Here is a 25,413-nt window from a genome sequence, read left to right on the forward strand (position 1 = left end):
CAGGCTCTTATTAGCTGCTTCACCTTCGGGTGTTCTGTGGGCCAAGGAACTTGCAATCTTCTGCCGTCCGGGCTTCGCTGATGGGGTTTTAGCACCCACACAGCTGAGTACCCCGGTGTCCTGCTTTCTGCACTCGGTCCTGAGAGAGCTGAATTGTAGCTCTTTTCCCAGTGACCATCCTTACTGTACTCCTCTCTTGTTCTAATCTCTTTCACTTCCTGTCTGTTTGTGTGTGTGTGTGTCTAAATCCTCCTCCAGGCCAGAATGCATAGGAAGGCTCCCCTTCAAGCTGGGTTTTCGAGCTCCCCCTTTTGGTCTAGAGTAGGAAGTACTGAGTGTTGGCGCAACCTAGCTTGAGGGACCCCCTTGCTTCCAGGCATAACATTACTACCCTGACAGGAGGGCAGCGTTACTTTGGCAACCGGACCTCTGGGGTGCCAAGAAATATCTTAAGACTGATTTTTCAAAGGCTTTATGGACTGATGAAATGAAAGTGACTCTTGATGGGCCTGATGGATGGGCCAGAGGCTGGATCAGTAAAGGGCAGAGAGCTCCACTCCGACTCAGACGCCAGCAAGGTGGAGGTGCAGTAATGGTATGGACTGGTATCATCAAAGATGAACTTGTGGGACCTTTTCGGGTTGAGGATAGAGTGAAGCTCAACTACCAGACCTACTGCCAGTTTCTGGAAGACAACTTCTTCAAGCAGTGGTACAGGAAGAAGTCAGTATCGTTCAAGAAAAACATGATTTTCATGCAGGACAATGCTCCATCACATGCATCCAACTACTCACCAGTGTGGCTGGCCAGTAAAGGTCTAAAATGACATGGCCCCCTTGTTCACCTGATCTGAACCCCATAGAGAACCTGCGGTCCCTTATGAAACGTAAGATTTACAGGGAGAGCAAACAGTACACCTCTCGGAACAGTGTCTGGAGGCTGTGGTGGCTGCTGCACGCGATGTTGATCATAAACAGATCAAGTAACTGACAGAATCTATGGATGGTAGGCTGTTGAGTGTCATCAGAAAAAAAGGCGGCTATATTGGTCACTAATTTTTTGGGGTTTTGTTTTTGCATGTCAGAAATGATTATTTCTAAATTTTGTGCAGTTATATTAGTTTACTTGGTTAAAATAAACAAGTGAGATGGGAATATATTTGGTTTTTATTAAGTTGCCTAATAATGCTGCACAGTAATAGTTACCTGCACAAACAGATATCCATAGCCAAGTCTAAAAAAAAACCCACTCCAACTTCCAAAAATGTTAAGCTTTGATATCTATGAGTCTTTTGGGTTGATTGAGAACATAGTTGTTGATCATTGATAAAAACAATCCTCTAAAATACAACTTGCCTAATAATTCTGCACACAGTGTTCACATGATTGGGGAGGCTGGGAGCATACACATCACTGGGGAGGTTGGGGGCATACACATCACTGGGGAGGCTGGGAGCATACACATCACTGGGGAGGCTGGGGGGCATACACATCACTGGGGAGGCTAGGGCATACACATCACTGGGGAGGCTGGGGTATACACATCACTGGGGAGGCTGGGGGCATACACAAGACTGGGAGCCTGGGGGCATACACAACACTGGGAGACTGGGGGCATACACAACACTGGGACCCCAGGGGCATACACATCACTGGGGAGGTTGGGGGCATACACATCACTGGGGAGGTTGGGGGCATACACATCACTGGGGAGGCTGGGAGCATACACATCACTGGGGAGGCTGGGGGCATACACATCACTGGGGAGGCTGGGAGCATACACATCACTGGGGAGGCTGGGGGCATACACATCACTGGGGAGGCTGGGGCATACACATCACTGGGGAGGCTGGGGTATACACATCACTGGGGAGGCTGGGGGCATACAGAAGACTGGGAGCCTGGGGGCATACACAACACTGGGAGCCCAGGGGCATACACATCACTGGGGGAGGCTGGGGGCATACACATCACTGGGGGAGGCTGGGGGCATACACATCACTGGGGGAGGCTGGGGGCATACACATCATTGGGGAGGCTGGGAGCATATACATCATTGGGGAGGCTGGGGCACTTACATCAATGGGGAGGCTGAGTCAGTTACATCACTGAGGAGGATGAGAAATATACATCACTGGGGAGGCTGTGGCATATACATCACTGGGGAGGCTGAGGCTGTCTTTTATGTCTTCATCTGTGAGAAGGGAGTGCATCGTGCACTAACTCCACCCATGGGGCACAAGCTGGCATATGCCAGCATGAGGACATAATCCTCCAACGCCTACGCATACAACATTCAGTAGTGAATGCTGCATGCGCATACTCGCAGACCAAGAGGGGATTAAAGGACTGAAACTCCCAGGAATCTGCTCAGGGGCTGCAGAACAGGATGACTACAGAGAATGGCAGTGCAGCACCAGGGGAGCTCCTGTCATTTTCTCTGAGGCTCAGCCGACTCCCAGCATTCACGCTCCGGCCACAAGAGGAAGTGGAACCAAGGAGGTTGCATGGAGATGTATTACATTTTTTATTTATTTTTTTCTTCAATAAAGTGAATAAGAAGGTGGGAGGGAGGAATTTATATTATAGCGATTTGAGGGTAGGTGGGTGACAGAGAGGACTTGACATAATGAATTGAGGGGTGTAAATATAATGGATAAGGACATGTAATTAAAATGAATTGGTGGTGCGTTGAGGATGCAGGTGAGTGACTGATAATGAACTAGTGGAAAGAGTTCATTGGCTAATTCATCAATATATTTATTGGGAGGGGGAAAGTGGCAAATTATACTTAACAGGGGCACTGTGCTGGATTATCAATTTACATTTGTAATGGTGGGTTGTATAATATAGCTAATTGTATATTATATTATCTGCCATGGTCCTCTCCCTGTTCTTGGAGACTAGTGACAGATTTTGGACTGGAGTCCCTCATCTCTATATGCATTTAAATGCTGTTTTGTTTCTTTTGGTTCTGAAGTAAATGTCAGTTTTCTGCAAGCAACTTTCCTGCAGTGCTTGTCAGCTGTAGCTGCTCTGTAGCCACTCTCCCTTGTATTTAAATAGCTAGGTTTCCCAGCAAGCCTTGCTGATTATAAAAAGCCATTTGTATGCTGGCCCCCTTGGTGAAGGTGCTGCTGAGGATTCATCCTGAAGTTGGATCTTATCCATTTTTTATTGTATTCCCATGTTTGTCTCATCTACCCTCTTGTTGTCTTAGTGCAGTGGTGGGTACTGCACAACTCCTTAGCTAGGACTATAGTAGGGATTTTTTTAGGGCTTTAGGTATTCCTGCTCGGCGACAGGTGCAGAGCCTGTATAGGGTCTGGCTAGGAGTGTCGGGTACAGCGCCAGGTAAAGGCAAGAGGAGTCCATCTACCCTCTCACTAGTGCCAGGGCCCACTGTTTCCTTTGTTTGTGGTGTAGTTGCTGGGGTGTTTTTTTGAGGTGTGTCAGACATCAGTAGGTCTGAACGTATCTGCCACATTTTACTGCGTGACATTATCTATATTCAACAGGGGAAAAGGGGAAGGGCACCACCTAGTGGGATCTCCTGGTATACTAAACACGTACTAAGAAAGGGGAGGAGAAAAGGTATACCAACATGGGATCACCACAACAGTATGTAAAGGATAAATATTTTATTGATACACGCAGAAACAAGAAACCACATGTCTCCACACTTGGAGTATGGGCACACAATAACACAATTAAAAACACTTAAAAAGCCAAAGGCATGGACACCATACACGCCAGGAAAGGTGACATATAAAGAATACAATGTCGATACAATGAAGGTACTCTATAGAATATTGCACAAAGGCCCGGTCCCAGAATTGGTCTATTTATAATGGTAATGAGACAGAAACTGTATGATATACTACACAGAACAAAATAAATGGGATGCAAAATTGAAAAGTTGCTGTATAGATATAAACAGATATGTCAACACCTGCATATAAAGGATCACACGTATTGCAGTAAGTTACCCCTAGATGTAGTGACCATGGAGGTCAATGAGTCGTATAGTGAAGACCTAGTGGTACACCATATGCATTCACAGGCAAATTTATAGCTGATCAGGGTAAAGGCAGCACGCTGTGGGTACGTATGGAGGTTAGACTAAATCTGCAAAACATTTGATATAATACAAATGCATCAACAGCAGGCACCACATACAGTCAGTATCTCCGGTATATGGGGATATACACCATGCCTATTACCCCTATAATAAACCTATTAATGCAGCATGTGCAATATAGACCAGTATATGGTTAATATAGTGTACACAAAAAAAAAAAAAACAAGAAAAAAAAAAAACTGCAGATATGTATAAAGGTTTAAAAAAACCCTGCACAATATATTTAGCATGTTTGCAAGTATATCAATGAAGGGCAACACAATCAGTATCAATATAGGACCAATGAGTGTAAAGGGAATATACCTCATGCAAACAAATATCCCCAGCAAGTAAAAAATATATAAACCAAGCCTGTAAAGATAGGGCCAAGAAGCCACTAGGGCCATACAAGGAGGCCGAGGCAGGGTTTTAAAGATTTAGGCTAGAGATAGTGCAATAGCGGGACCGTACCAACTACCCCAAAGTATAATGGCAGCCATAAAGGGGGAGTAGATAGGGAGAGTACCGACAAAATTCCTGGCGTGGAACCCCACGCGTATCGCCACGTGTACAGTGGCTTCCTCAGGGGAAAGAAAGGCAGTCATTATCTATATTCAGTGGCAGAGTGTGGGTAAATATATTTCTAAAGGTGCTAGAGACATGAATTTCTCACTACATGTTAGTAACAACCCATCCACAAGAATTTCTAAACTACTGAAGGCTCCAGTGAGCACTGTTGGGCCATAAACCAGAAGTGGAAAGAACATTATTTCACTATAAACCGGCCACGACCAGGTGCTCCCTACAAAATTTAAGACTGAGGAGAGGAAAGAATTATTAAAAGAGTTGTCCAAGAACCACCTGTTTAGAGTTACAGAAAGACCTGGAATCGGCAGGTACAATTGTTTCACAGAAAACAATAAATAATGCACCCAACCTCCATGACCTATATCCATAGTCACCACACAAGACTCCATTGCTGCACAAAAAGCATCCCCAATGATCAGGACAAATATTAGAAATCTGACCTCTGTCACTTTATGAGGAAATAACTCTGGAACGCATCAGCGGATCCTGGTGATTCTGAGATTGTTGTTTGTGACATATTTTACTTCATGATAGCGGTAAAGTTAGGACGATATATTTTGCTTTTATTTGTGAAAAAATCAGAAATTTCACAAAAATTTAGAAAATGTCGCAATTTTCAAGCTTTTATGCCCTTAAACCAGAGAGTTACGTCACACAAAATAGTTAATAAATAACATTTCCCACATGTCTACTTTACACCAGTGCAATTATGGAAACATTTTTTTGGGATTAGGAAATTGGGTTCAAAGTTAATTCCCATTCAACAGAAACTTACAAAACCATTTTTTAAGGACCACATCACATTTGAAGTGACTTTGTGAGGCCTATGTGACAATAAATACTGCAGAAGTGACACCATTCTAAAAACTGCACCCCTCAAACTACCCAAAACCACATCCAAGAAGTTTATTCACCCTCCAGGTGCTTCACAGGATCGATGTGGAATGAAAAAAACCCAAAAATGATAATTTTACCTAAAAATATTCCTCCAGCCCAAATTTATTCACTTTTAGAAGAAATAACACAACAATATCGACCCCAAAATTTGTTACCTAGTTTTTTCTGAGCACAGTGATACCCCACATGTGCTCAGAAACCTCTGTTTGTGTCGCGGGCGGAGGACGGGACGCCGCGCTCTCCCACTGCTGCTCGGGTCCGGCTGCCGCGGCTGCTGCGGCCTGCTGCTGCTCGGTGGCTCGAGCGGTGGGCCGGATCCCGGGGACTCTAGCGGCGCTCCTCGCCCGTGAGTGAAAGGGGGGGTTGTTGGGTGTGGGGATGGTTTATTGTCCGTGACGCCACCCACGGTTGTGGTGATTTGTAGCACCACCGCTGCTCAATATGGGGATCCCGGGAGTGGTGATGCGGAGCAGCCAGGTGTTGTGTTGCCCCTCCGTGGGTAGGGGTTGGTGATCCCGGGGCCCAGTGATGGTGTGGAAGGTGCAGGGCCTGGTGTGCGCAGGGACGCGGGGCAGCGCTGTGCCTTGCGGCACTGTGGTACTCACTCAGCCTGAGACGTTGACACAGTTTTACGGTAAACCACACAGCTGGAAAGACGGTTCCCACGGACGGCTACACTTGCTCTCCCAGTAGGTAACGGTGATGTCCCTTTGACCTGCACCTAGTGTTTCTCTGTTGGTAGCGATGGGTTCCCACCGGTAACCCGCTCCCCGGCTTGGATATGGGCCGGAGGAGCCCTCTCTTGCCCGCAGACCCTGGCCCTGAGGAACTGGTGCCCTGGCGGTGGCGGTGTTCCTCCTTAATGGTTGGACTTTTGCCTTCAGTCGGGACTTGGTTGTTGGGGGATCGACGTCCCCTTCACTGACGGATTCGGCAAATTATGGCGACTCCTAGCCTTGCCGGGGTCCGAGAGGCCCCTGCCCTGGTGCTGACTGTCCTTCGTATACTGCTCCAGACCGCCGGGCCACTACCCGTCCGCGGTCCTTCCAGCAACCTCCGAGCAGTCCCCCTCCAGACGATCACCGCTGTTGCTGACCTTGCTGACCTGTCCTGCACTTAGCTGGACTAACTTCAGGTCTTTCTACGCTCACTTTCACTCCTTTCTTCTTTGCTCCACTACCACTTCACTTTCACTTAGCTCCTCACTCAAGCTCCCCCTGAGCTAATCTGCCTGGTTCTTCCTGCCTCCAGGGCTGTGTACTCCTCGGTGGGCGGAGCCAACCACCTGGCCCACCCCCTGGTGGGAACATCAGCCCCTGGAGGAAGGCAACAAGGATTTTGGTAGCTTTGGTGTTCCTAACTGGGATGTAGGGTGTGGTGGTGTGATGACCTGTGACCCCTGGCTTGCCCAGGGCGTCACATTTCCCCTTAGCAAAATGCAGACCGTCCGCGGGCTGCCCGTCCAACACCGGTTTTATTTTCTGTAAATGTAAAAAGATAACATGTAAAGCATAACATCATCCCACAACGGGAGGCACATTTCTTAAACGTTACTAAACGGTTTTACGGGTACGGTTTCCGCTCTCTCCCACCCAAGCAACCTGGCCCTGATGCTGCCCCTAAAGCCCAGGCAGCACCCCTTGACCCACAGTCCAGCACAAGTCACCCGAGCGGGATCTGTCCTTCCCCTCCAGAGGGTAGCCACCGGTTCCTTTGGTGGCTGGGCCCCAGCCTGCTCTGCTGAGGGCCCTCCCTCCAACCTGCCCCTCCGGAGGCGGCAGCTGCGGAAAACGGTACGGTAAAACAACTTATTTACAAGCCACTTAACGTTTGTGGTTGCCCTGCAAGTTCACAGGCTTGTCCATGGATAGTTCCCATGCAAAACAACTTTTTAAACGGTCCCCATGGGGACAACGGTGCCGGCTCCGGCTGGTTCAATCACTGTAAATCAGGTGAAGTACACGGTAATCATTTTTGCTTATCATTTTCAAAACTTTCAAACACTTTTAAACATGAACTCACACAGACTTCCTGACCCCCCTCTTTAAAGGACAGTCTCCCTGTACCTAAGTGGGGGTCTACCTAGGTTGGGACGGGTGGACCTTCGGGGTCCAGTGTCAGTGGGGCTATGCAGTGGGGCAGAGGGAACAACCGGTTCCTCCTCCCTTCTATCGTGTGGGGCAGGCGGAGGCATAGGGGAGCTGGGTACAGGTTCATCCCTGGGCACTGGCACTGGTTCTGGCTCACAGTCGACCGCTTCCACCACTTCTTCATCCACAGGTTGTGGGAACAATATCACTGGAAGAATCACCGCGCCGTTCTGTGTAGGCCAGTCTGCTGGGAAGTCACCCATCACCGTGTGGATCACCTCTTTTGCCTTCTCTGCTGGTGGAGGAACTGGTACGTCAGCCATTGCCCTCAGTGCTGGTGGGCACCTTTTCAGATGGTCCCGGGAAACCGTGGCCAAAGTGCCCCCTTGGTCACGACTGATCTGGTAGGCCTTCCCATCTTCCCACCCTGTGGGTTGTATGACGTAGGGGATTGGTTCCCATTGATCATCCAGCTTGTGGGTCTTCCTCTTCCGCTTTAACACCACATCTCCTGGCTGGAAAGGGCCCGCAGACGCTCTCTGGTTGAATCGCTGCTCTTGCTGTTCTCGACTTCGACTTAGGTTCTTCTCCACATATTCCTGAATCTGCCGGTATTGTGCTCTCCGCCGAGTTTCCCATTCAGCTGTCGAAGGGAGTGCTTCCGGGGACTCCAACCCTATTTCCAGGTCCACCGGCAGGCGGCCGGGACGAGCCCTCATTAGGTATACTGGGGTGCACTTTGTCGAGCTGGACGGGATATTGTTGTACATATCGACCAAGTCAGGTAGCTTTTCCGGCCACAGGTTCCGCTCTTCCAGCGGTAACGTCTTGAGGAGTCCCAGGACCAAGTGGTTCATCTTCTCACACATGCCGTTGGTCTGGGCATGGTAAGGGGTGGTCCGGATCTTCTTACAGCCGTACAACTGACAAAACTCGTGGAACACCTCCGCTTCAAAAGCCGGGCCTTGGTCAGTAAGCACTTTTTCTGGATATCCATGTGGGCGGCAGAAATAAGCCTGGAACGCTCGAGCAGCAGTTCTGCCAGTTAGGTCCTTGACGGGGACAACCACCATGAATCTTGAACAGTGGTCTACGATGGTCAACGCATAGGCGTACCCACTTCGGCTGGGGGTGAGCTTGACATGGTCTAGGGCGACCAGTTCCAGCGGCTGATGTGTGATGATTGGGTGCAGGGGTGCCCTCTGGCTGGTCTCGTCCTTCCTCCTCAGCGTGCAAGGGCCACACTCCCGGCACCAGGCTTCCACCGACTCCCGCATCCCACTCCAGTAGAACCGCTCTCTCAACAGCATCTCCAGCTTTTTCCACCCGAAGTGCCCGGCACCATCATGGTATGCCCGCAAAACAGTAGGCACATCAGCTTGGGGAATAACCAACTGGCAGATTTTCTCATGAGTCTTCGGGTTGATCAGCTCACGGTACAGCTTCCCTTGATGTAGATACAGCCACTTCCGTTCTTTCCACAAGCGCTGGGCTTCAGCCGGGGCGGCAGGGTCTATCCCAACAGCACCTTGTTCCACCAGGGTCTTGACGAGGCGGACAGCCGGCGCCTGGTTTTCAGCTTCCTGCCACTCTTGACTGGGCCGTGGGTCCAAGTCCACCCGTTGTTGGTGTACCTGTATCCTCTCGGTTGAGGGCCGGTGAAATGCAGGCAACTCGATCTCCTCGAGGTCATCATCCTCGCACCCTTCTTCTGACAAATGGGGCATTCGGGAGAGTGCATCAGCATTAATGTTGACACAACCAGCACGGTACTTGATGGTGAAGTCATAGTTGGCTAGCCGGGCCACCCACCGCTGCTCCAACGCGCCCAACTTGGCAGTATCCAGGTGAGTCAACGGATTGTTGTCCGTAATAGCGGTGAATTTTGCTGCGGCCAAGTAGTGACGGAATCTCTCCGTGATAGCCCATACCAATGCCAGAAGCTCGAGCTTGAAGGAGCTGTAATTCTCTGGATTCCTTTCAGTTGGACCTAGCTTCCGGCTAGCATAAGCAATCACTTTCTCTTTCCCATCCTGGACCTGGGACAGTACTGCTCCTAGCCCCACATTGCTGGCGTCTGTGTAGAGGATGAACGGGCAGCCATAGTCGGGATACGCCAGGACCTCTTCTCTGGTCAAGGCCGCTTTCAGCTGGCAGAAGGATTCCTCATGCTTGTCTTCCCACACCAGTGGGGCTCCGATGGGTCTACCACCTTTGGTCTGTCCCACGAGGAGATCTTGCATGGGGGCAGCCATCTTCGTGTACCCTTTGATAAAGCGCCGGTAGTACCCCACCAGACCCAGAAACTGCCTTACTTCCCTCACGGTGGTTGGTCTTGGCCAGCCCTGGATGGCAGTGATCTTCTCAGGGTCAGGGGCAACACCTTCTGCACTCACCACGTGCCCCAGGTACTGCACTCTGGGTTTCAGCAGGTGGCACTTAGAGGGCTTCAACTTCATCCCGTATTTGGCAAGGGACGCAAACACTTCGGCCAGGTGCTCCAGATGGGCTTCATACGTCTGGGAGTAAACAATCACATCATCCAAGTACAATAGAACGGTCTCGAAGTTTAGGTGTCCCAGACAGCACTCCATCAGCCGTTGGAAGGTTCCTGGGGCATTGCACAGCCCGAACGGCATACTATTAAACTCACAGAGCCCCATCGGGGTGGTGAAGGCGGTTTTCTCCCGATCTTCCGGGGCCACGGCCACTTGCCAGTACCCACTGGTGAGGTCAAGGGTAGAGAAGTAATTTGCAGTACTCAGCGCGGCCAAAGACTCTTCAATCCGGGGCAGTGAGTAGGCATCTTTATGGGTTATCTGATTAATCTTCCGGTAGTCCACACACATCCGCATGGTACCATCCTTCTTCTTGACCAGTACCAACGGAGCGGCCCAGGGACTACAGCTGTCCCGAATAACCCCTGCCTCCTTCATATTCCTCAACATATCTTTGGCACACTGATAATGTGCAGGGGGAATAGGCCTGTAACTCTCTTTGATAGGGGGATGTTCCCCGGTGGGGATATGGTGTTGAACCCCCTTGATCTGCCCGAAGTCTAGTGGGTGTTTGCTGAAAACCTGTTCGTACTCCCGCACCACCCTGTATACCCCTGCTTTGTGATGTGTAGGGGTATCATCAGTGCCCACGTGTAGCTGCTGGTGCCACTCACCTACCTCCCCTTGCAGCGAGGGAGTGCTGGTAATAGGTGGGGAGACGGAGGGACTGGCTTCATGGATGGTGTGGGGATCTAGGGCGAGTAGCTTGGCAATGGTGGCATACCGGGGAAGCCTGACTTCTTCCTCCCCACAGTTCAACACCCTCACGGGCACTCTCCCCTTCTTCACGTCTACCACCCCTCGGGGTGGCCATTACCGTGGGCCAGTGCTCAGAGGGTATGGGCTCCATCATGGCAGGGTAGTCACGCCCCTGAGGCCCTACCGCTGCTCTACACCAGATCATCATCTCACTCTTAGGGGGCACAAGCAACGGGGCCACATCCATCACTCTCACCCCACCAATCTCTCCTCCTGTTGAGTTTACATGCTGGCGGTACATCAAGGCTCGGATCTCTCGCTGCACAGCTCTCTGTCGGCTCCCCGCCACCGTGGCGGTCAGCTGCTGCAGTAGGGCCAACACATCACCCATACAGTGCTCCATCACATTGGTTCCTAGCACTATCTTCGGGTTATGATCACTGGGTTCATTCATGATCACAATCATACCCTGGTGTTGCAGTTCAGCTTGCCCTACCGTCATAGCCACCTGTTTATACCCCACTTGGGTCAATGGGAGTCCATTGGCAGCAATTAGCGTTATACTAGTATCTGGGGGTGCCAGCTCGTCTATCCCCCAATACCGCTGGTACAACGTATATGGTATGGTAGTTACCTGGGATCCAGTGTCCAAGAGAGCCATCACCGGTATGCCGTCCACAACCACGGGAATGATGGGTCGGGCCCCAATATACCGGTCCCACCAGTCCGAAGGGCCACGGGGTTCTACTCCTGAGGGTTGGCCCGGGGCCCCAGGGGTTGCTCGTTTAACGGGCACTGTCGGAAGTAATGGCCAGGCTTACGGCACTTGTAACAGATGGGAGGCCTGCTCCTCGGATTGTTATTACTTCTCCGCTGCATCCAGGGGACATCTTCAGGGCTGTCGGCAAGCTGTATCGGTGTTGAACGCTGAGATCTGGTCAACGGTTGGAGTGCAGCAAGAATCTTGGCGAGGTCTCCGTCCATGCGACGGACCTGGGCTGCCAGTTCCTCCATAGTGCTGCTTGGGGCTGCAGGCGTTGGAGCGGTTGGTAGAGCAGGGGCCACCACCACGGGAGCTGTCTCGATGGGCCACGGGGCTGGCTCCAGGGCTTCTGAGGCTGGGGGCTGTAGTGCTTTAATGACCTGTTCCTTGAACACAGCAAAGTCCACATCAGGGTGTTCCAGGGCCCACAGCTGGAGTTGTTTACGATCCTCAGGGGACCTCATCCCCTGCGCAAATTGCTCTACTAACATCTTGTTGCTATCCGCCTCATTAATAGGATTCACCCGTTTCAGCGTGCGGAGGGCGGTTTGCAGACGTAAAGCATAGTCCCGAATGCTATCCCCAGCCCGTTGCCGGCACTGGTAACACTGCATCCTCAGCTCAGCTTCAGTCCGGGTCTCGAAGGCAGTCTGTAGCTTCTCAACGATGGTGGCTACAGAGAGCCGGTCCCCCTCGGCCCAGGTCTCCGCTTCCTGCTCAGCCGCACCGGTTAACTGGCCTAGCACTATCGCTGCACGTTGCTTATCAGTCAGGGGGTACAGCTCTAGCAACGGGTTAAGCTTTTTCCGGAAGGCCTGTAAGGCATCCGGTTTCCCGTCATACTGCGGTAGCCAGGCAGCTCCGGGCGCATAGGGCAAGGAGAACGGCATGACCTGAGCGAGCGCGAGGGCCGCGGCACCTCCCGCCAGTGTGGCCGGGACCTGGGCAGGCCCATTCCCATCCGCGGGTGCCACTGCGGCTGCGACCACCGCTCCTCCAGCGGCTCCGTCGGGCGCAGACATCTTGTTTCCGTCCCCCTTAGCTTCTTTCCGGCCACTCCTCTATTGGGGCGGAGTTTTGGCCTTTGCACCTCTACTACTCGAGAAGACGCTCGAGCGGGAACTTTCGCGCCAAAGATGGCGACTTCTGGAAATTTTCAGCCGGATACCTCCGTCGGTCAGAAGGCGCACCTCTACCCAACGGCAGAGCGGTAAGATCCTGTTCGTGACGCCAAGTTGTCGCGGGCGGAGGAGGGGACGCCGCGCTCTACCACTGCTGCTCGGGTCCGGCTGCCGCGGCTGCTGCGGCCTGCTGCTGCTCGGTGGCTCGAGCGGTGGGTCGGATCCCGGGGACTCTAGCGGCGCTCCTCGCCCGTGAGTGAAAGGGGGGTTGTTGGGTGTGGGGATGGTTTATTGTCCGTGACGCCACCCACGGTTGTGGTGATTTGTAGCACCACCGCTGCTCAATATGGGGATCCCGGGAGTGGTGATGCGGAGCAGCCAGGTGTTGTGTTGCCCCTCCGTGGGTAGGGGTTGATGATCCCGGGGCCCAGTGATGGTGTGGAAGGTGCAGGGCCTGGTGTGCGCAGGGACGCGGGGCAGCGCTGTGCCTTGCGGCACTGTGGTACTCACTCAGCCTGAGACGTTGACACAGTTTTACGGTAAACCACACGGCTGGAAAGACGGTTCCCACGGACGGCTGCACTTGCTCTCCCAGTAGGTAACGGTGATGTCCCTTTGATCTGCACCTAGTGTTTCTCTGTTGGTAGCGATGGGTTCCCACCGGTAACCCGCTCCCCGGCTTGGATATGGGCCGGAGGAGCCCTCTCTTGCCCGCAGATGCTGGCCCTGAGGAACTGGTGCCCTGGCGGTGGCGGTGTTCCTCCTTAATGGTTGGACTTTTGCCTTCAGTCGGGACTTGGTTGTTGGGGGATCGACGTCCCCTTCACTGACGGATTCGGCAAATTATGGCGACTCCTAGCCTTGCCGGGGTCCGAGAGGCCCCTGCCCTGGTGCTGACTGTCCTTCGTATACTGCTCCAGACCGCCGGGCCACTACCCGTCCGCGGTCCTTCCAGCAACCTCCGAGCAGTCCCCCTCCAGACGATCACCGCTGTTGCTGACCTTGCTGACCTGTCCTGCACTTAGCTGGACTAACTTCAGGTCTTTCTACGCTCACTTTCACTCTTTTCTTCTTTGCTCCACTACCACTTCACTTTCACTTAGCTCCTCACTCAAGCTCCCCCTGAGCTAATCTGCCTGGTTCTTCCTGCCTCCAGGGCTGTGTACTCCTCGGTGGGTGGAGCCAACTGCCTGGCCAACCCCCTGGTGTGAACATCAGCCCCTGGAGGAAGGCAACAAGGATTTTGGTAGCTTTGGTGTTCCTAACTGGGATGTAGGGTGTGGTGGTGTGATGACCTGTGACCCCTGGCTTGCCCAGGGCGTCACATTTGCACAAACGGGATGGCTCAGAATTTAGGAAAAGCTGAAATAAATTGCGGGCACCATGTCACATTTGCAGGGCTCTTACACAGACGAAACCCCCCACAAGTGACCACATTTTGGAAACTAGATACTCAATGATTTTATTCAGAGGTATAGTGAGCATTTTGAATACACAGGTATTTCACAAAAATGTTGCTGTAGGATCAACTTTCGCAGTTTTAGGCTATGTGCCCATGATCCAGCGACACTGCGTCTAGGACGCAGTGCCAGCCCTCCTGCGGAGATGCAAGTGTTGTCCATGGGAGAACGCAGCTGCCTGTGACCACAATCTGGGTTCGGGCTGCTGCGGACTTTAGCTTCATTCTCTCTGCAGATAACACTGATGTCTCCACAGCAGAAATTGTAATGCTGCAGCTCGAGAAGCCGCGCCGCAGGTCAGTCTATGCTGCAGAAAAAAGAAGCACAGTGCATGAGATTTTTGAAGCTATCCATTGTGCTTCTACTGTACAACGCAGCATTTTGGACGCAGCGAAAACACTCTGCGTCCAAACCACTGCAAACCCTAATCGTGGACACAGCCTAAAAAGCTAGGATGGAGAGATACAAGTGCAACTCAATAAATTAGAATAACATCAAAAACTTAATTTATTTCAGTAATTCAATACAAAAAGGGAAACACTTATATAGAGTCATTACACAGAGCGTGATCTATTCCTATATATTATATAGAGTCATTACACACAGAGGGATCTATTTCAAGTGTTTATTTCTGTTAATGTTGATGATTATGGCTTACAGCCAATGAAAACCCAAGTCATTATCTCAGAAAATTAGAATATTGTATAAGACCAACTGAAAAAATGATTTTAAACTCAGAAATTTTGGTGCCTACTGAAAAGTCTGTAGAATACCTCAATACTTGGTCGGGGCTCCTTTTGCATTAATTACTGCATCAATGCGGTAATGTGGCATGGAGGCGATCAGCCTGTGGCACTGCTGAGGTGTTATCGAAGGCCAGGTTGCTTTGATAGCAGCCTTTAGCTCGTCTGCATTGTTGGGTCTGGTGTATCTCATCTTCCTCTTGACAATACTCCATAGATTCTCTATGGGGTTTAGGTCAGGCGAGTTTGCTGGCCAATCAGGCACAGTGATACTGTGGTTAGTAAACCAGGTATTGGTACTTTTGGCAGTGTGGACAGGTGCCAAGTCCTGCTGGAAAAATGGAATATATATCTCCAAAAAGCTTGTCGGCAGAGGAAAGCATGAAGTGCTCTAAAATTTCCTGGTAGACGGCTGCGCTGACTTTGGTCTTGATAAAACACAATGAACCTACACCAGCAGATGACATGGCTCCCCAAACCATCACTGATTGTGGAGACTTCACACTAGACCTCAAGCAGTTTGGATTGTGGCCTCTCCACTCTTCCTCCAGACTCTGGGACCGCGATTTCCAAATGAAATGCAAAATTTACTTTCACCTGAAAACAACACCTTGGACCACTGAGAACAGTCCAGTTCTTTTTTTCCTTGGCCCAGGTAAGAAGCTTCTGGCGTTGTCTATTGGTCATGAGTGGCTGACACAGGAATGTGACAGTTGTAGCCCATGTCCTGGATACGTCTGTGTGTGGTGGCTCTTGAAGTAGTGACTCCAGCAGCGTCCACTCCTTGTGAATCTCCACCAAATCTTTGAATAGCCTTTTCTTAACAATCCTATCAAGGCTGCAGTTATCCCGGTTGCTTTCTTTCCACTCAACTCTCCATTAATATGCTCGGATACAGCACTCTGTGAACAAACGGCTTCTTCTTTAGCAATGACCTTTTGTGGTTTACCCTCCTTGTGGAGTGTGTCAATGACTGCCTTCTGGACATCTTTCACGTCAGCAGTCTTCCCCATGATTGTGTAGCCTACTAAACCAGACTGAGGGACCATTTTAAACGCTTAGGAAGCCTTTGCAGGTGTTTTGTGATAATTATTCTAAATTTCTGAGTTAATAACTTTTGGGTTTTTATTGGCTGTAAGCCATAATCATCTACACTAACAGAAATAAACACTTTAAATAAATCACTCTGTGTGTAATGACTCTATAATATATAGAAATAGATCCCTCTGTGTGTAATGACTATATAATATATAGAAATAGATCCCTCTGTGTGTAATGACTATATAATATATGCGTTTCTCTTTTTGTATTGAATTACTGAAATAAATTAACTTTTTGATGATATTCTAATTTATTGAGATGCACTTAGATAGATGTCAAACACATAAGTAATGTCCCACTCCCCTACATATTAAACACTTACACCCTTCAGTGCCTTTCATTTGAAAGTAAAGGGTGTGTTTAGCCTTGTATTTAACCAAAAAATAAATAAATAATTTAAAAAATGACAAGTATGATAAGTTCCACCGTAATCCATTTTGGAGATCGCACGATGACTCGATCTTCCAGGATATGGGAGGCACGCTCAGTGAATGAATCCCCCATTTTCTGGAAGTGCAGATATTCCAACTGAAGAGTATGCCGGCAGTGACCTCAGTGAGAATAGAATACTCTAGACACACTCCCTGGGTCACACTGAAGGCAGTGTGAACTGCAGTAACTTCAGTGACAAAAAATTTCATGAAAGGTTAAGAACAGGGACAGATATTTGAATAAATAAACTGGATAAAAATGCAATGCAATGGGTAAAAATTGCAATGGGCAATGTTATATGTGCCGCCCCCGCGTCAGCAGCCGGGTTGCTCGGATCCGGATCCGCGGTGTCTCGAGGGGCGTCCGGACCCGGGGTTCATGCGGCCACTCGAATTAAGGGGTTATTTACAGGGGATGGTGTATTTACAGTTCGAGACGCGACGGTGTGTGGTAAGGTGGAGTACCACCGCTGCAGCTGGGGAGTACCCAGTGGCGATGGAGTGGGCAGCCAGGTGTTTAACCTCTCCACAGGTAGGGGGGATGCCCCGGGACTCGGTGATGGGACAGGGATGTGCCGTTGGGGAGGTAAGGGTTACTTGCGTACTCACTCAGTCCAATAACACTGACACCGACAACTTAGTAAACCAAAGTATTGGACACCACTGCCGCTGAGGGGCAGCACGTTTGGGTCCCGTTTCTGCTGGTGTTGCCTGTTGATCTGTGACCTTTCCCTTGGCACTTTTTTCTCTGCTTAGTTGGCCCCTGTAGCTTGAAACTAGTTGGGTCCCGCTCCCCAGTGTGGCTAACTGAGGGAGCTTGCTCTCAGGGTTCACGCTTGGGATTTCCTGGACTGTATGTGTGGAAAGTCCTATCTCTCTGGTTGCGCTAGTACCCCCGATTTTGGAGCGGGTGGAGAGCGGATCTTGAAGGCTCCGTCTCGTCGGGTAAATTGTCAGGTTGCCTGAAGCTACTGGATGAAGGAAATAGGAAAAATGATCCGGCACTGATTCTCCATTTAAGATAAAAATCTTAAAAAGATTTTATCTTAAAAGGAGAATCAGTGCCGGATCATTTTTCCTATTTCCTTCATCCACTAACCGGTTGGGACTCACCGACGGATCCTAGGCACCCGCAAGGTCCAGCAGTCCGGGCAACAGGTGAGCTGAAGAATTTTTCTTTCCTTTGCCTGAAGCTACTCCCTGACCTAGGGTCCACGTACCCCATCGTGCTCTGGTCCCAGCCCGGTGATGGTACAAGGCCACGACAATGCCGTGCCCCTTGTCACGATCCCCTGCGACCAGGGTTCCAGCTCCTACCAGGCCCAGACCAACATCTGCTACCTAGTATCTCCAAGGAACCCAGCTCCTGACCTCCTCTCTCCTTCACTTCCAAAACTACACAGGCCTACTCTTGACACTCCTGACCTCCCCTTAACCAACCCCCCAAGTGGGCGACCCTATTCCACTCAGGCTGTCCACTGGTGTGTCTGGTGGGTGTGGTGCAGTGTTCCTAGGATTTTGATTAGCTGGTTTTGGCAACACCATAGTTGTGGATCTGTAACCAAGGAGGAGGTGGATATTGCACAAAAGGGCAGATTGCACAATACCCTGTGACGACCTGATAGGCCAGGGCGTCACATATACACAAAAGGTTACCCAAAAGAGAGATTACGTAAGTTACTGAAAAATGAGATACGCATCAATACTAGTGCTGCAGACACTGTAAAGGAAAATCCAAGATCTAAATAATGAATTTCGGAAACAAATAAACAAAAACAGGCAAACCTGTGCTAGAAACCTAACCTAAACTTTTCTATATTTTTGCCCTTGAGAAAGCCATCTTGAGTGGTGTCATGCGTTGGGCTGAGTTCTCGCCCTCCACACCAGGAGCTTTTTTCTTCACCCAACTCTGTCAGGTTTATAGCATGTTTATGTCTGGAGCAATGGGTTCATGTCTGGAGCTCTTTGGTCTGGGCCGTGGTGGAGAGATTGGAGTGTGATTAATTTCGTGTGTGGACAGGAGTCTTTTATGTCTTTTATACCGGTAATGAGTTCAAACAGGTGCAGTTATAGGTAATGAGTAGTGATGAGCGAGTACTAAAAAGCTCGGGTGCTCGAAGCTCGGGCCGAGCATCCCAAGATACTCGTGTACTCGGGCCGAGCAACGAGCCCAATGTTATCCTATGGGAGACCCGAGTATTTTTGTGAAATGACCCCCCGGCAGCATGGAGAAACCCTAAAAATGTCACAAAAGTCTCAGAAGAGTGCTCAAATGACATGGCAACAGCATGGGGAAGACCCCTTGAAGCATTTATCACTCAAAAGTCACAGCTGTGAACAATTTTGTCCGCGTTTCACGCCATTTTTACGGACTCACCAGAAAACCTTCCAAAATGACCCCAAAATGATTTTTCATGGCAGAAATGTTAAGGGCACATACCCAATAGTGAGATAGAGCTGGTGTATGTTACTTTTTGAGATTAATACATGAAAGATTTTACGTGAAAACATTGTGTGGCACTCCGATGTCCCTGAGAAGAGACGTACATGAAGGCCTCTTGAGTCTAATGTGCCCATTTTGAGGAAGTGAGTCTTTGTAGTATTTTCCTTTGCCAGGGCAGTCCAAAATTGTGAGGTTCACCAATGCCCCTGCATAGAGACGTGCATGAGGGCCTGTAAACCTGAAGTGCCCATTGTAAGGAAGTGGGTGTATTATAGTATAGCCCTTTGGCAGGGCAGCCAAAAATTGAGAGGCTCCACATTGTCCCTGGATAGAGACGTGCATGAGGGCCTGTAAACTTGAAGTGCCCATTGTAAGGAAGTGGGTCTATTGTAGTATAGCCCTTTGGCAGGGCAGCCAAAAATTGAGAGGCTCCACATTGTCCCTGGATAGAGACGTGCATGAGGGCCTGTAAACTTGAAGTGCCCATTGTAAGGAAGTGGGTGTATTATAGTATAGCCCTTAGGCAGGGCAGCCAAAAATTGAGAGGCTCCACATTGTCCCTGGATAGAGACGTGCATGAGGGCCTGTAAACTTGAAGTGCCCATTGTAAGGAAGTGGGTGTATTATAGTATAGCCCTTTGGCAGGGCAGCCAAAAATTGAGAGGCTCCACGTTGTCCCTGGGTAGAGACGTGCATGAGGGCCTCAAAACATTAAGTGTCCATTGTCAGGAAGTAGGTGTATTATAGTATAGCCCTTAGGCAGGGCAGCCAAAAATTGGGAGGCTCCACGTTGTCCCTGGGTAGAGACGTGCATGAGGGCCTCAAAACATTGTTCCCATTGCAAAGGAGCGGGTCTCCTGTCGTTGTAATGTCCATTCTGCAAAGAATGGGCGAAAAAATTTACCACTGGGGGTATACTTGAAACAAAGGCCTAAGTATTGCAATTTGTAACGGTCATCATGGTGGCGCATGAGGAGAAGGAGGAGCAGTCCAGCGATTATCCAAAGTCCAGAAGTGTGTACCCATGGGTGAGTGGAGGTACATGGCAAACTTTAAATTCCGCTCTCATTTGCTGGTGGTGTGGTGAAGTCTGGCCCAATCCAACCCTTGTTCATCTTGATCAGAGTCAGCCTGTCAGCATTTTCAGTTGACAGGCGGGTGCGTTTATCTGTAATGATTCCACCTGCGGCACTAAAAACACGCTCTGACAAAACGCTAGCGGCAGGGCAGGCCAGGACTTCCAAGGCGTAGAGAGCCAATTCATGCCACGTGTCCAGCTTGGATACCCAATAATTGTAAGGCACAGAGGAATGTCGGAGTACAGTTGTTCGATCTGCAAGGTACTCCTTCAGCATCTGGGCAAACTTAGGATTTCTTGTGGCACTACCCCGCACCTCAGGGGCTGTGGTACGTGAGGGGCTGAGAAAACTGTCCCACATCTTAAAGACTGTTCCCCTACCTCTGGCGGATTGGACTTGTGCCTCTCTCGGCTGTACGCCTCGGTTGTCCACTGATTCCTGACCTATGCCGCTAGCGTTTTGTGAGGGGAATGCTTTGCCTACTTCCGTGACTATGGCCTTCCGGAACTGCTGCATTTTGGTTGACCTCTCCTCCACGGGAATAAGAGACAAAAAGTTCTCCTTGTAGCGTGGGTCTAACAGTGTTACCAACCAGTAATGATTGTCGGCCAAGATGTTCTTAACGCGAGGGTCACGAGACAGGCAGCTTACCATAAAGTCAGCCATGTGCGCCAGACTCTTAACAGCCAGGACTTCAGTAGCCTGACCAACAAGATGACTGAACATGCTGTCCTCCTCCTCCTCCTCCTCCTCCTCATCTACCCTGTCCTCTGGCCAGCCACGCTGAACCGAGGATATGACTGGTGTGCATGTCATATCCTCAATTTGGCCGGAGAGTTGCTCCATGTCTTCATCCTCCTCCTCGTAATAGTCCTCCACTGCACGTTGTGATGAGACGAGGCTGGGCTGTGTGTTATCACCCACACCCACTACTGTTTCTTGCTGCAACTCATCGCGCTCCGCCTGCAATGCATCATGTTTGTTTTTCAGCAGAGACCGTTTTAGAAGGCAGAGTAGCGGTATGGTGACGCTAATAATGGCGTCATCACCACTCACCATCTTGGTGGAGTCCTCAAAGTTTTGGAGGATGGTACATAGGTCTGACATCCATCTCCACTCCTCAGGTGTTATGTGTGGAGTTTGACCCATTTCCCGACGGCTTAGGTGATGCAGGTACTCAACAACTGCCCTCTTCTGCTCACATATCCTGACCAACATGTGCAGAGTTGAATTCCAACGCGTGGGGACATCACACACCAGTCTGTGAGCCGGAAGATGCAAACGGCGCTGAAAGCCGGCAAGGCCGGCTGAATCAGTAGGTGACTTTCGAAAATGTGCAGACAGGCGGCGAACTTTTACCAGCAGATCAGACAGCTCTGGGTATGACTTTATAAACCGCTGAACCACGAGGTTGAGCACATGGGCCACGCATGGAACATGTGTCAGCTGGCCTCGCCTCAAAGCCGCCACCAGGTTCCGGCCATTGTCACACACGACCTTTCCTGGCTTTAGGTTCAGAGGTGTGAGCCAGTGATCTGCCTGCTGTTTCAGAGCTGTCCACACCTCTTCTGCATTGTGGGGTTTGTCACCGATGCAGATTAGCTTCAGCACAGCCTGTTGCCACTTCGCCGAGGCAGTGCTGCAGTGCTTCCAGCTTGGGACTGGTGTGGAGGGTACAGTGGATGAGGATGCGCAGGAGGAGGAGGAGGCTGAAGAGCATGACATTCCTGAGCTGTAGAGTGTGGGTGAAACACTGACTGAGGTAGGGCCTGCAAACCTTGGTGTGGGAAGGACGTGTTCCGTCCCTCGCTCAGACTGGGTCCCAGCTTCCACAATATTAACCCAGTGTGCCGTCAACGAGATGTAGCGGCCTTGCCCACAAGCACTTGTCCACGTGTCTGTGGTTAGGTGGACCTTGGGTGAAACAGCGTTGTTCAGGGCACGTGTGATGTTTTGTGACACGTGGTTATGCAACGCGGGGACGGCACACCGGGAGAAATAGTGGCGGCTGGGGACCGAGTAACGTGGGACAGCTACCGCCATCAGGTCGCGGAATGCTTCTGTCTCCACCAGCCTAAAAGGCAACATTTCCAGCGCAAGCAGTCGCGAAATGTTAGCATTTAGAACTGTGGCATGTGGGGTGTTGGCAGTGTATTTGCGCCTGCGTTCAAAGGTTTGCTGAATGGATAACTGAACGCTGCGCTGGGACAAGGACGTGCTTGATGATGGTGTTCTTTCTGCGTAGGCAACTGCAGGTGCAGGAGTGGAGGAGGCTTGTTCGCAGGCAGCATGGACAGGGGATTGGCTCGCATGCACAACCAGCGAAGACGTAGCAGTGATGTCAGCAAGCACTGCTCCTCGACTCTGTTGTACTTCCCACAAAGTCGGGTGCTTGGCTGACATGTGCCTGATCATGCTGGTGGTGGTCAGGCTGCTAGTTTTGGTACCCCTGCTGATGCTGGCACGGCAGGTGTTGCAAATGGCCTTTTTAGAATCATCTGGAGCCAACTTAAAAAACTGCCAGACTCGGGAAGACCTAACATTTGTACAGGCACCTTGTGTCAGGAACGGTTGCCTGACTTCTGCCTGGGGCCACCACCCTGCTTCTTACTGCCTGTTGTGATGCTACGCCTCTCTCCCCCTGTGCACTGCTGTCCTCGCTCTGCATATCCTCCTGCCAGGTTGGGTCAGTTACTGGATCATCCACCACGTCGTCGTCCTCTTCCGCAACCTGCTCCTCCTCCTGACTTCCTGACAATTGTGTCTCATCATCGTCCACCACTTGTTGAGACACGTTGCCAACTTCGTGAGAACGTGGCTGCTCAAATATTTGGCCATCTGTACAGACGATCTCCTCATGACCCACTTCAATATGAGCTGGCGAGAGGCCAGAATGTGTGAATGGAAACGTGAACAGCTCTTCCGAGTGTCCAAGTGTGGGATCATTAATGTCCGAGGAGGACGTGTACTCAGCCTGGTGGTAGGAAGGAGGATCAGGTTCAGAAATGTGCGGTGCAGTATCACGGCTACTGACACTTGACCGTGTGGAAGACAGAGTGTTTGTGGTGGTGCCAATCTGACTGGAAGCATTATCTGCTATCCAACTAACAACCTGTTAACACTGGTCTTGGTTCAAGAGCGGTGTACTGCTGCGGTCCCCAAGAATTTGGGACAGGACGTGCGAGCGACTAGATGTGGCCCTTTGTTGTGGCGAAATTAGAGCTTGCCCACGACCTCGGCCTCTGCCTGCACCACCATCACGTCCACTTCCTTGTTCCTTGACAATGCCCTTGCGCATTTTGCAATGCTGTGCTGACGTGTATTCACTACTTGTGCGTTATATCAAAGTTTGTGGAAATTGCACACAAGTGCACCTGTACGCTGCCACCGACAGGCACACACGTGCGGTTTTAAAAACCAAGCACGGACGCACTAAGAACCTAACAGGTTTTTTTGGGGAGCGACAATTACAGACAAGTCAGACACTATCTGGACTGTTTTAGACTGTGTACACCAGCCCCAGATATGATGAAGGCTGGTATACGGTCACCACTAGGAATGGCTATATATACCCTGCCTGCCTGCCTGTATACTGGTACAATAGTCCTGACAAGGACTCTTCTGGTCACTAGCCTGTATTCAGACCTGGCTATACCCTGCCTGTATATAGCAACAATAGTCCTGAGAAGGACTCTGCTACTGTACTCCGACCTGGCTATACCCTGCCTGCCTGTATACAACTAGAATAGTCCTGAGAAGGACTTTTGGTCACACTGTTTGCAGCCCTGCAACTGAAAAAGCTATAAAGGGCCGCAAAGCTTTCCCTGAATCAGCGACACTCTCCCTGCACTGACTGTCTGGATAGCTGTGAGCAGAGCACAGCGCGCCGGCCGGTATAAAGGCTCGGTCACGCTGTGCAGGCCGGCCAATCACTGCAATTCCACAACTAACAGGGCTGTGGCATTGCAGTGGTCTGCCAGCCAATCCCTGCATGAGGGCTGGCTCTCAAAAGAGCGCCAACATGCAGGGATGAAGACCACGAGTACAGCACGAGTATCGCGAGATTACTCGGTCCCCGCCGAGCAGCCCGAGTACAGCGATACTCGTGCGAGTACCGAGTAGTTACAAGCATGCTCGCTCATCACTAGTAATGAGTGCAGAGTAAGAACTTCTTAAAGAAAAAATAACAGGTCTGTGAGAAGCAGAATTCCTGCTGGTTGGTAGGTGATCAAATACTTGTTTCATGAACTAAAATGCAAATTAATTCTCTAAAAATTATACAATGATTTTCTGGAATTTTTTGGGATTCTGTCTGTCACAGTTGAAGTGTACCTACAATAAAAATTACAGACCTCTCCATTCTTTGTAGGTGGGAAAACTAGCAAAATCGGCAGAGTATCAAATACTTATTTTCCCCACTGTATATACATTGTATGGATAAAAATATAAGGAGAACACTCAGCTAACGCCTGTATTATTAACATTAGCACAAACACTTCGCTCAGCCACTTCATGGCTGAGCAGCTGCAGCAGCCAAACGCCGGATAGAGCGATGTAAAGCCGTTACCACTGGAATTTGGAGCAACTGAAATATGTTTTTTCTGACCAATGAACGTTCCCTGCTTGACTGCAATGTTCTGGAAATATACTGAAATCATCATCATCATCATTAGAGATGACCGTACCTCTCAAGGTCCGGTTCGCCGAGCCCAACTGAACAAGTGGTACGCTTTCCGAGACTTTATCGAACCAAATTTTGAACCTTTATTGAACCTTTCTGATCCCATTGAATTCAATGGGAGGCCAAACATAAGGCAGATAAAACACCTTTAGGGAGGTTGAAAAGCTTCCAAAACAGCAAAAATACATTTTACAGGTCAGCACCAATGTTCTGGCATAGCCATTAGCTTCCTAGACTATTTACATAAGAAATATAAAGGTGGATGAGAGACAGGTGTAGGACTAGTGCTCCCAACCCCTGCCAGTACAGACAAGACTCAACTTTCAGACCCATCTTGGAGTCTTGACATTTAAAAACCTTTCAGGCAGACAGCAGTACAGTAGCAACAATTGGCCCCTTCCCATAGGGCCTTAAAAGAGCATGGAGGTATGTGTGTCGCCCACCTGCGGCAGTCGCCCCAGGGACACCACTCTACCTTCGGGGACACCACAGGGTCTTCACTTTGGTACCTCTGGCAACAGATATGTCAGGTTTATTTACATGGGAGTCATGACGCCACTCACGGTTTGCGGTCAGGGTTATGGGTGACCGCCACTGCAGGTTTAACGAGCGTCTGCGGCTGATGGAGTCTGCAGTTGTA

The sequence above is a fragment of the Anomaloglossus baeobatrachus genome, chromosome 1 (genome assembly GCF_048569485.1).
Source record: "Anomaloglossus baeobatrachus isolate aAnoBae1 chromosome 1, aAnoBae1.hap1, whole genome shotgun sequence".
Taxonomy (NCBI): Eukaryota; Metazoa; Chordata; class Amphibia; order Anura; family Aromobatidae; genus Anomaloglossus; species Anomaloglossus baeobatrachus.